Source organism: Ceratotherium simum, chromosome 12, assembly GCF_057802395.1.
Source record: "Ceratotherium simum simum isolate JZ-2026a chromosome 12, ASM5780239v1, whole genome shotgun sequence".
NCBI lineage: Eukaryota > Metazoa > Chordata > Mammalia > Perissodactyla > Rhinocerotidae > Ceratotherium > Ceratotherium simum.
The window spans coordinates 55,197,940-55,210,611 of NC_141911.1; positions in this window are offsets into that span (position 1 = coordinate 55,197,940).

Here is a 12,672-nt window from a genome sequence, read left to right on the forward strand (position 1 = left end):
AGCTCTCTCGCCATCCCCATTATCACTCTTTAATATATTTCATTGTCTGCAGAGAAGATATGTCACTATCTGAAATTATTTATTTGTTTGTTTATTATTATTTGTCTCCCCACAGTAGCACAAGTAACTGCAGAGGGTGCTGTCTGTCTTCTTTACCATTTAATCTTCAGTCCCTACAACTCTGCCAGGCACATGTCATAGGTACTCAATATTTATTGAATAAATGCATGCATATATTAATGTTTTTTGAATGTAAAGCAGCTGCAAATGCAGGTGGCTGTGTCTGAATGCTTTATAACAGTTTTTTATGGTGGTGGTTGTAGTTGTTTGTATTCACCCATCCCCCTGAAAAAGCCTTTTTTTACCAAGTTATATTTTAACTAAGGTAATCTTAATATTTATTAAAATGACTCTTGAAAATAATATAGTTTTCAAGGAATAAAAACTACTACAGTTTATTTTGCTTAAGAAAAGTGGGCTATATCATGCTGGGAACATTCAGTAATTCTAATTTTACACTTTTTTTAACAGGATACAAACCATAAAATTAATATTCCCATTTAGATAAACCACAGAGAATTAAAATGTCCTAATTTTTGTCCCTATTCAATTAAGTTGTAATATTTCAAACATAGGCTTAGTTTTATCCTTTTACTTCCCAATAGGTAAAAATAGCCCTCTACAGATATTCAGTGGTTTAAACATGATGTCTTATTATTCTTAAAAATACAATTTCTTTCCCCTACAAGCTCCTAAACTCACTGAGATTGCCTGGATATGTCCCTTAAACAATCCTAAGGGCATTGTTTTTCTCCCTTTTCAGTAGTCCTTCACAACCTCTTAGAACAAGGACCAGTTATGATCTCGCATTGCCACCTTTTAAGGCTTGGGCAAGAAGCAAGGCGTTTTTTTCCATTGCATATCATTTTCATACTTTGTTACAGGATTATTTTTGAGTGTTGCTGTTTATTTAAAATAAATAGCCTTTTATATACAACTATTGACTCTTGGAGGCTTTTAGACACTTGAACTGCGTTTTCACACTGATTTGCTGAGCAGGATTTCTCTAGCTTTTTCTTTTAATGTGTTTATACAATGGACAGCATTAAATTTTATTTTCTACAATTAGCTGTTAGGTAGTTCAGATACATGTTTCATAGACTTATTTACTGAGAAAGTATCTCTAAATAATTTGAATGGTCTGATCATCTCAATGAATGTATGTTGTGATATGCATCTAAAATCAATGTGTATATAATATATATATGCAGCACCTATTCAAAGCATTAACATGATGAAACCTACTTTGCTTTGCTAAATTCACACATTCTACTATTTGATCTTTTCTTTTTCTATCCAAATGCCTTACATAAACATTTCTGGACAGAATTTATGCTTTTATCTTTCTGGACCTTTGGGAATTATCTCCTGTGTATTCTCTTTATCCTTGCCTTCTTCACATTCTGTGTCTCTGTCACATAGAACTGATCTGTACGTTAAGAGTTTCTAATTCTCCCTAGTAGGATGCAGCGTCTTCCTCTGTAATACCTTAGTCTTTTGTACCTCCTTTCTTTCAACCCATTTTTTTTCACTTCAAATTGTGCATTTGTATGGGTAAGTATATATGTGTAGACATAATTAGTTGGGCATTATCTTAAGAAACTGATCTTTTTCTACTTATGTGTCTTGATAACCCTCTTAGATGGTAAATATTTGGTGGGTAGAATCTTTGTCTTATCCATTTTTTATTTGTTCAACTGCCAAATAATTTTACCTGCTTTCAATAAAAATTTGATAGCACTCATCTGTATATATATATAAAACTTATTTTCTGAAGTTCCTCAGTGCCTGAAAAAGTGTTACCCAAATCATCACTTCGAGATGATCACTCTAGTGAAATCAGTTTCTCCCTATCTTCCCCCTCCCTTTCTATCACATTACCCTAGTTTATATTCTTCAAAACAGGTGTCTGTACCTACATTTTGAAAGTTAATATAGTGAGAAAATATATGAATAAGGTAAACAATAAAACACTTTTTACTCTTTTTTTTTGCTGAGGAAGATTTGCCCTGAGCTAACATCTGTTGCCAATCCTCCTCTATTTTGTATGTGAGCCGCCACCACAGCACGGCCACTGATAGGTGAGTGGTGAAGGTCCACGCCTGGGAACTGAACCCGGGCTGATGTAATGGAGCACGCTGAACTTAACCACTAGGCCACTGGGGCTGGCCCAACACTTCTTACTTTTAAGCATAGTACTTATTGCCTGTGTCATAACTGAGAATACTAAGAAGCTCAGTCAAGTGAAGGAAAGTGTAAGGTAGTGAATGTGAGACCCCCCCGATTGTAGGAAACAGGAAATCCACTGTGGGTCTAGAGGTTCTTCCTTTAGGAAGAATATGATATCCAAAGGGTTGTAATCTAAAGAAAACTACTGATATTTGGAGTCTAACTAGTAATATTAAGAATGTTCCCACACCAGTATAGACACAAAACATCCATAAAAATTCAGTGTTTCAAAATCCACTGACAGGGAGTTGATCGGTTTCAGAGAAGTTTGTCAGCAGGTGGCAGGAACTGTCAGATAGGACCACCAGATGCTCAAAACCATGACATTAATCATTAACTCAATTACAACGAATTAAATAAGGAGACTGTTACCATCCCTAAGACAAGAGTTAGGAACAAGTGGCAGGAACAAGTTAAGCACTAATTTATCAGACTAGATTATCAGGCTAATAGTGGAAAAGTAGCAAGGGACTAGTTACAGAGATCTCAAAATTAGTGAATACTTAATGGATCACCTGCTTAGGATTAAAATAGATTCTATTGGCCTACAATAAGGTTTAGGAGACTAGAGCTGAAGGGAAAAAAAGGCTATAGACTTGGAAAACTGGCAAAGGCTGACATCATTAAAAGTATATTTCTTAAAATATGTTATTGCACATTATTTGAATCAAGAGATAATATAAATATATTTTCTAAATATATAATGAAACAAATTAGTACACTATTTACATAATCTTAAACCATTGTCCAATCTCCTTATTTATTTTTCCCATATCTGAGTACCACTACTTTACATTAAACTAAGTACTTTTAAAAACTTAAATAGTTCCAACTAAAAAAATTATTATAACAAGTAAAAAATATGTCAGAGTTATGATCAATTAAAAATAGCTGTAAAAATAAATAAAAATAAAATACAAATACAACAATACCATTAAATTTTAGCTAGATTCATTTGCTTGTCAACATCATAACTTCTCTGGCCTACTATTGTTCTGTTAAAAGGAGAGATTAGCACGTGCTAGGAGGGATACTAATGAGTTTCCCCATTACATACTCAGAAGGCTTAAAACTGAATAATTTCATAGCTCTGTGGTTCAAAGTTATTTCAGTATGATGAATCTGCATCCCCTAAGATCTTCTCCAAAATCACCAGAACCCACTTTTGGCAAGATATTCATGGTATAAAGATGCCTCAGTGCACACAAACTTGAATCACTCTGAGTTCAAGGAAAAATGAATAACAGACAAAGAAAGAAATTCTAACCACAAAGTTTCTACTCAACATTTTTTCAAACATTAGCCAGATTCCTTCCAATAATTGATATTCAGGGTTATTTAGGATATTTAGGGTTATAGCTATGCTATAGTCATCTTTAACTATAGCATAAAAACCTATATGTTGGCGAATATATTTAAATACTTGGGTTTTTCAAGTTTGGGTAACAAGATTATGTTTATAAAATTTTTTTTGTCCAATCTCTCTCTCAAGCAAGTACTCTTTCCTCTTTTTAATCATATATAGTTAAAAATCGCATGTACTTAAATACATATATATTTAGAAATAAATTTAAAATTTAAAATAATATATTTTATACTACACGTGTTATTGACTCCTAATGTTTTCTGAATATAAATAAAGTGCCTCTACGTAATTACTTTGCAAAATATTCTACAAAGTTACAAGTTTGAATGGTGAATAATATCTTCTTATTCTGAAGATATATTGACTCAAAGTCCTGAAAATGTGTGGGTAAATAGATGTCCTCTTTTGAAATAGAAAGTTTTGAGATCACTTTTATTAGTCCCTCACTTTCTATTAAATTTAACCTGGAGATGTTTTCAACTTTAGTCAGGAAACTCAGCTTTCATCATTTATCAAAGGTCTTTCTTTGGACATGTAAATAAATTATTTCAATTGGAATGAGGCTCATCTCTTCTATGGTAGGCACCTGTCTGTGGTAACAAGACTAAGCCCACCACTTCATTATTCACATGCCACATGGCAGATGGCAGATGACAATGACCTTTAGTCATTTTGTCCAGTGAGAGATTAAAGTTTGCTCGTAAATTGCCAATCTGCTGAGCCATCTGGTCTTTCACAGTGGATTTTTTTAAAATCATTCACAAGGCTTAGGAAAATAATTTATTGACCACCTATGTTCTATATATTAAAGACTGTCTTACAAAGACAACCTGGAAACATTTCGGGATGTATAGTGGGAAGGTACTTTATAAATGCTCCATGTGAAATATGTGCAATATATCTTGTACATACATATTTTTAGAATATTTAAATTCCTTTTATATTAGATGTTTTGACGTCTCATGTTTTCTGCTATGGAAGTGAGGTAGGTTAGAATATAAATATGCCCAATGTGAACTCAAATAGTGACGACCTTTTACTTAGAATTATCTATAAATTTCCCTGAAATAATTTTTGCCATACTGATGAGAGGGTAGTTTCTATTTTTCTAACATTTGTGTATTTTGTCATTATTATTGTTGTTTTAAAGTGGAATTGGAAGAATTTACATCAAATTTAAGACCAAGTGCTTAACTTTGCAACATGACAAAAGATTTCAATAAATCTTCGATCTCACTTTGATTTCAATCAGGTAATTTCTAACTTGCCATATTCTAAATATGAGGGGCTCTGAGAGGAGTGGATCATCTAACAGTAGTGGTGATTGTGAAAGCTTCAAGCATTTTATGACTGTGAACACACAAAATTGGTGTTCACTTTTAAAGAATTGAGAGATTATTTCAATTAAACACAATGAAAACTAACTTATATGTTAATTATTCTTAAAAGAAATGTAATGCTTTGAGATGTATAATACTGTAAAATCCTTGATAATTCCTAAAATTAATATATCAAGCAATTTTTTTATGAAATTAAAAGTGAAAGTAATTTCTACATGAACAGCTAGCAAACCCTTTATTCAAGCCAACTGCTTCCTTGGCAAGCAGGTGATAGGAATTATTTACTTGTGTTTTTAAATGTATCAATATCATTATTAATATTACTTGATAAAATAGAGATCATGCATAGGAATAAGGATAGGGAGAGAGGACTTTAGGTGATTGATGAGGGCAGGTCATAAAAGGCCACGCACCTGCCATGTTGTTCACCAGAACACTTGCACTGGAGCCCTGAGTTGCCCTGTGAGGAGTCCAATGGCCCTGCGGGCTGCAATGTGAAAAAATTCAAACCAGCCTCCACAGAGAGACTGCATGGAGAAGCCCTGAGAGGATAGGAAGAGAAAGAGGTGCGTGGGTAGGCCCCAGTTCCTCCACATCCCCCGCGACTGGCCCAGCTCCAGCCTCCATCTGATACCACCATATGAGAGACCCTGAGCCAGAGACCCCGAGCCAGAGACCCCAGCCAAGCCCTTCCTGCAGAAACCATGAGTGAAAATAAATTGATTTTCATTATTTTCAGTGTCTAAATTTTGGAGTCATTTGTTGTATAACAATAACAAACCAGAACAGCGTCCAACATGATACCGTTCTTGACATTTGTGTGCGTACAGGCATATATTACAAATGCTTTTCCTTTCCTTCCTCTTTCCCAAGTGGCAGTAGGCTACTGTTCTGTCTGGAAACCATTCTTTTCCCAAATGTTACCTTCTAGTCATCCTAGGATCTGTTCTATTGTTCTGCATTTTTTTCTGGCAATGTTATTTTTTTATACATTTTATCTTTCTTTCAATGACAAAATACTTGGAAAGTATGAGATAATTTTAAGAAATAGCATTTTTACAATAATTCTAAATTATTGTCTTTTTTTTAAGTGGGATGGACTTTTTTGGGGGTGGGATTAAAGGTTTGCATTAAGCAAAAAAATCAGAAAATGCTGACATTAAAGAAAGACCATAAAGAAAATGCATACCATCTTGAAGAAAGACTTTCTTAATCTCTAATTAGAAGGTATTTGGATTAGTATAACTTACCTTTTCTTTTGCAGAAGCCCAGAGAAGAAAAAAAAACTGGCAACAATAAATCATATATTTTTTAAAGAAAATAATTTGTTGGAAAAATAATTTTTGGTATTTATAAATAGCTGAGAAACTACTGCCATAATATGAAAGAATGATTAATATTAAAAGACATAAAAAGAATAACTCAAGGAATATATATGTTCTTGTCCACCTTGGAAAAAAAAGTAGTTAAATTATTTTTGGAAAAGTATCTGGAGCTGTAACAAAAGTTCATTTCTTGAGGTCTAGTTTCTCTCCAGTCAACATCTCTCTCTAAACCACTACCCACAGGTTCTCTCTTTTTTTAATAATAAATTGAAACATTATCACACAGTCATCTGGTCATTTTTGCTCTGATATTTTTCAACCAAAATATCAATTTAATAAGCAATTTTGTTGGAAAGAAGTTTTATATGGTTCTATTTTTAAAGACTACTAACAATAAATAACATATTTTGGTTTTTTGTTTTAGTTTTGAAAGATAAACTCTAAATTGTCTACAAAGACTCTAGAGATTCATCGTATGAGAGTAATAGCCAAATGAAACAGGAATTCATTTTGATATCTTCTGCCTGCCAAGCGAGTAGTGTTCTACTTTCATTGTTTGTGTCTGTTGTTTTAGTTCTACAAATGATGTTTACAATACATTATCACCCAGGTTAAGTTTAGCACTGAGTCCATCTGATCTTGGGAGTTGTATTTTGCTTCACCATTTCAGCAGCGCGTGTAGCTTGCTCCTTGCCCCATAGAACTTTGGGAGTTTTGCTCTTTAATAAACACCTTTAGAATGAAGACCTTCCTTTTTTTGTTAAAAATCTCCCTTTGCATGCAAGTTATTAGCTTATATATTTGTATGTTTCTATGGAAAACACATACACACACAAAAGAGGAAGAGAGAGAGAGACAGAAAGAGAGAGAGAGAGAGAGTGCTTTCCCTGTTTCTAACCAGTCAGAAATATCTTCATCTATCAGGATATCAGGATCGAAACATAAATCTTTTCTAAATAGCATTTGTTTCAGATTTCTGAAGCCAAGTAAGACTGCAATGACAGATCTATTCACATAATAGGAAATATATAATAATGTCATGAGAATGTTAATAAAAAAAATTGTTCTTTTCCTAATAAGGTAAGATATGCTAAACCCATTGCTTTTCTGAACTGTGGGATTGAACATGCCACACACAATCACACCCTTAACGGCACTGATCTTTGTCATTCCTGTATTAAGTTTCACCATGATTTGCTTATTCTTGACTCAGAAAAGAAAACCATTTCCAGTTATAACAGGAAGATGATTAAAATACTCTCCATATATTTCCTTTTTTTTACCCCTTGAAGCACCATAGCATATACTGGTGGCTCAAGAAGCTCTACAGAACTATGTTCCAAGAGAAATCACTAGAATGACAAGACTATATGCATGTCTAGACAGACTCTGAGAGTCCACTTAAGAAACTAAATATCCTCACCAAATTCACTATGAAGACCCTCATGGCTACTTCCACTGTTTGTTTGTTTTTTTCCCTGCAACTCATCTCAAATTCTCAGGAAAGGCTATTTATAAGAGCACTATATAATGACATTGCCATGAAACTTTTAAAAAATTAGTATTCATAAATTTCCCCAAATTAGTCCCTCTGAGCTAAAAGGTTTGAAAATTCAGATTGACTCTGCCTCATGGTGTGGACATTTTGTCTAAAGTTCTAGAACTTTCATTGTTTAGGTGTCCAAAATGACATATTGAAGTAACCTTTTGTTGAAGACAGGTTTGAAATGATCATTATAACTCTTTAATGCCCACAAAAAAAGGGAACTTTGATTGCTGAACATACAAAATGCTGTGTGCAGAACACAAAGATTTGTTTCCCTAGAAAATATTTTGAAATAATTTGCCTTTTACATTATGACATGATGAGATGGAGCATTGCCTACTCTCAGAATTCAAATAAAACACGTAATTTCAAGTTAACCTAAATTTGAGCCGTACAAACATTTAATTAAGAATGAATGAATGAAATATTGTACGTGAACAAAATATAAATAAAAAGCATCTGTTAAGTAATTTCTGAAAGATGAGCTGTATTATATTCTGTTATAGGCATTTTTAAAATAAAACGTATAACATAATTTTTCCTTATAAATACTGCCAACTAGTTTTATAGATAGCGTTATTCTAGAATGCTACCTACATCTTGCCAAAGTACATACCAAATAGTCTCCTTTTCTCCTAGACTGACTCCACCCACCCTGCAGAATCTGACTTTTGTTAGGGAGTTGGAGGACATAAGGCTAACGTTACCTGCAATGAATGAGCACCAGACGGAATCAATTTCACTTCATGCAACGATCAGCTCTTAGATTTTCTAATTCATTTTTGGTCATTTACTCAAAAAGATGTCTCTTTTCACTTTTAAATACTATCCTTAAAAATGATGAAATGTAGCTTCACATAAATGAAGAACATTTTTTAGTGAATTACTAGTTCTGAAATTTATAGAGGCCATCTTTAAAAGTCCATAACAATCAAATCTTTTTAAAAAATCTTTTTTTTTAACTGGCTAGTTCACATTGGAAGCTTTTCTTGTTCTTTTCCACGTGAAACTTGGAGACAACTCTTTAAAGTTCAACTTTTTTTAAACTCACCTTTGTTAAGGTAAAATTTACATAAAATAAAATTTACCATTTTAAGTATATGATTCAAAAACTTTTGACAAAGGTATGCAGCTATGTAACCACCAACACAATCAAGATACAGAACTTTTGTTAACACTCCAAAATAGTTTTACCGTATTCCCCTGTAGTCAGTTCACTCCCCTAAGCCCAGCCTGTGGCAATCACTGGCCTGACTTCCCTTTTATAGGATTTATAGGATTTCTTTATATAGGAATTCTTCCTATAGTGTTGCCTTTTCCAGGATGTCATATAAATAGAATCATACAGTATGTAACCTTTTGTGTCTGTCTTCTTTCTCTGAACATAATGCTTTTGAGATTCATCAAAATTGTTGCATGTATTCACAGTTCACTCCTTTTAATTGTTGAGTAGTATCTCACTGTATTGACATACCACAGTTTGTTTATTCATTCATTGGTTGATTGCTTCCAGTTTTTGGCTAATTTAAATAACGTTGCTTTGAATCTTGGAATGCAAACCTTCTTTTGGACATGTGTGTTAATCCGAGTTCTCCAGAGAAACAGAACCAAAAAGATATGTATATAGATTGATAATTTGGTGGCCTGTGGTTAAATTTTCAGTCTCTAGTAAGGCCCAGTAGCAGGCCAAGAGCTGTTTCTCAAAATGAGAATAGTTATCCGCAGGGGATGGCGGGGTTTTGCTCCAAAATCCTAAGGGCCTGCACTATGATTCACTATAGGGCCTACCAAAGGCTCCAAACACCATACGTATCTGCCACTGACACTTGAAGCATCATTGAATCTGCTGAACCATATGGCCCAATTGCCAGAGCAGCTTGTATAGCAGCCCGAACCTGTTGCAGAACCTTCTCTGGTTCCGGACCCCACTCAAAACGAGCAGCATCTTGGGTCACTCAGTAAATGGGCCAGAGTAACATACCCAAGTGAGGAATATGTTGCTTCCAAAATCTAAATAAGCCAGCTAGGTGTTGTGCCTCTTTTTTTGGTTGTAGGGGGGTCCAGATGGTAAAATTTGTCCTTCACCTTAGAAGGTATATCTCAACATCCCACATTACTGGACCCCTAGAAATTTCACTGAGGTAGAAGGCCCCTGAACTTTTGTCAGATTAATTTCCCACCCTCTGACATGCAAATGTTTTACCAATAAGTCTAGAGTACTTCTTGTTCTCTTGGTTCAATCAGCATAGTGCCATCAATGTAATGGGCCAGTGCAATATCTCACGGAAGTGAAAGGCAAACAAGATCTCTGTAAACTAAATTATGACACAAAGCTGCAGAGTTGATATATCCCTGATGTAAGATAGTGAAGTAGTATTGTTGGCCATGTTAATAGCTGTATACCAGGAACCAGAGGATGTGTTAATTTACTCAAGCAATGAAAACACAGTCACCAGCTGGTTAAGCTTACTATTATCCACGGTTATTCTCCAAGATCCGTCTGTGTTCTGCACAAGCCAAATAGGTGAGTTGAATGGGGATGCAGTGGGTATCACCACCCCTGTATCTTTCAAGTCCTTGATGGTGTCATTAATCTCTGCAATCCCTCCTGTAATAAGGTATTTCTTTTGGTTTATTATTTTCCCAGGTAGAGGCAGTTCTAGTGACTTCTACTTGGTCTTTTCCACCATTATAGCTCTCACTCCAGAGGCCAAGGAACCACTGTGGAGATTCTGCCAGCTAATCATATCTATTCCAATTATGCATTCCAGAACTGGGGAAATAACCATAGAATGGGTTCAGGGACCCATTGGGCCCACTGTGAGGTGGACCTGAGTTAAAACCCCAGTCATCACCTGACCTCCATAAGCCTCTACTTTGACTGTAGACCACAGTGGCATTTTGGGTCTCCTGGAAGTACTGTTAGTTCAGAGCCAGTGTCAAGTAGTTTCTCAATATTCTGATTATTTCCTTTTCCCTGATGCAGGTAACCTGGTAAAAGAGTGTAGGTTCCTTTAGAGGAGGCTGAGAGAAAGATTAACCATATAAATTTTTAGCACTGTACCAGAGACCTTTATCAAAGGGATCCAGCCTATCCTTCATTCAAGAGGTTCTGGGTCAGTAAACTGGCTCAAATCTGGGAATTGATAAAGGGACCCTGAGTCTGTCATTATGATTCAGGTTAGACTTTTGTTCACTTGGCCTAGAATGTTTTAGCTTATACAGATAAAGTAAGAATTTAGTAAGCTTTCTATTTCACTTCTAGGAACATCATGATCAATCAGTCAATGCCATAGATCTGCATGAGTCAGTCTATTCTTATTGATGCTTTGACTCTGTTGTCTATTACAGAAACCATGCCCACCTTATCTTTTGTGGTTGAGTGCTGCCACTTGGCCCCTGCCCCCCTAGGATCTAATTATTCCCAATGCCTTTAGGTTTCCCAATTCACTGATTCACAGTAAAGTCTGGACTACAGAGAAGAGCAATCAAAGAACTCTTCAAGGATTCTGGAGCTCCCCTTACAAATTTGTTTCTCACAGTGTTGGTGAAAGGTATATCTTCTAGACTCTCCCAATGTGAGTGAGTAAGTCTTAAATGACAAATCTACTCTAGCATTCCAATCTCCCTAAGCCATTGAATCCTTTCATATACATTAAACTAAGGCAGGTCTGGCATTTCCAGCTTGCTCACTTTGGGCCAACTTTTGGTCAAAGTTCCAGCCAACCAAGCAAACAAACTGTTAGAGTCCTTTCTCCCTCCCCAAGCTACAAAATTAAATGCAGAATCTTTGCTTATTGAGTCCATATCAATAAATTCAGCCTGATCCAACTTTATTTTTCTTCCACCATTATCCTACATTCTTAATATTCACTCCAGCATCTTCCCCAGATTTCTGTCTGTATCAATTAGAAAACTCAAGTAGGTCTAACTGTAAGTGTAGAAGGATAGTGGGGATGTTTCCTGAGGAGACTCAACACTGTCTTGCACAGCAACAGCCTCATGGAAAGCCATTACAGTTTTCTTAGTCAATGCAGGGTTAATCTCCTCAGATAGTGGTTGTGAGGCCACTCCCACTGGTGGTGGGGAGGCCTCTTCCACTGGCAAAGATGATTCTTGGGAATTCAAGGGCTCAGTGTCCCTAACTTCATCAGGGTCTTCCCACATGTCCCTATTCCAACTTTAAGGATCTTATTTCTTCCCAATTATTGCCCTCACATTAACAGTAGATACCCTATGAGTTAGGCAGTTCAACTTGGGTTCTAATTCAGACAATGCCAGGATGAGATTCTGAGTCTGATTTTCAGCAATCTCAGCTGTGTGGCTACAGGAGGTGAAGGTCTCCTTCAGGGCACATACAAAAGCTCTAAGATCATTTATGTGGTGCTTGAACTGAGAATTTGGATTCATAAACTTCTTTTCCTTTCCCACTTTGCAACGACATTAGGAGCAACAAACCAATCTCATTATATTCATTAGTTTTCCAAAAATGTTTGAAGATATCATATATACAGTCATCCAGCTCCTTGCTTCTTATAAGTGGTTGATTAGGAGTACTGATGGTAATATTTTGTGTATCCCTATTGCCAGATCATGCCATGAACTATCAGTGTTCTCTTTCTACTGTAAATAGAGTCATTAGTGTCTTTAAGTCTAATCAGATTTAGTGTCTTTAAATCTAATCAGCCAATTCCAGAAACCCCAGAACAAATTCAGAAACCACATCCTTGAAATTCTATTCCTCTAGAACCACTTTTGGTACCAAAATCTATATTGGTCAGTATTCTCTAAAGAAACAAAACCAAT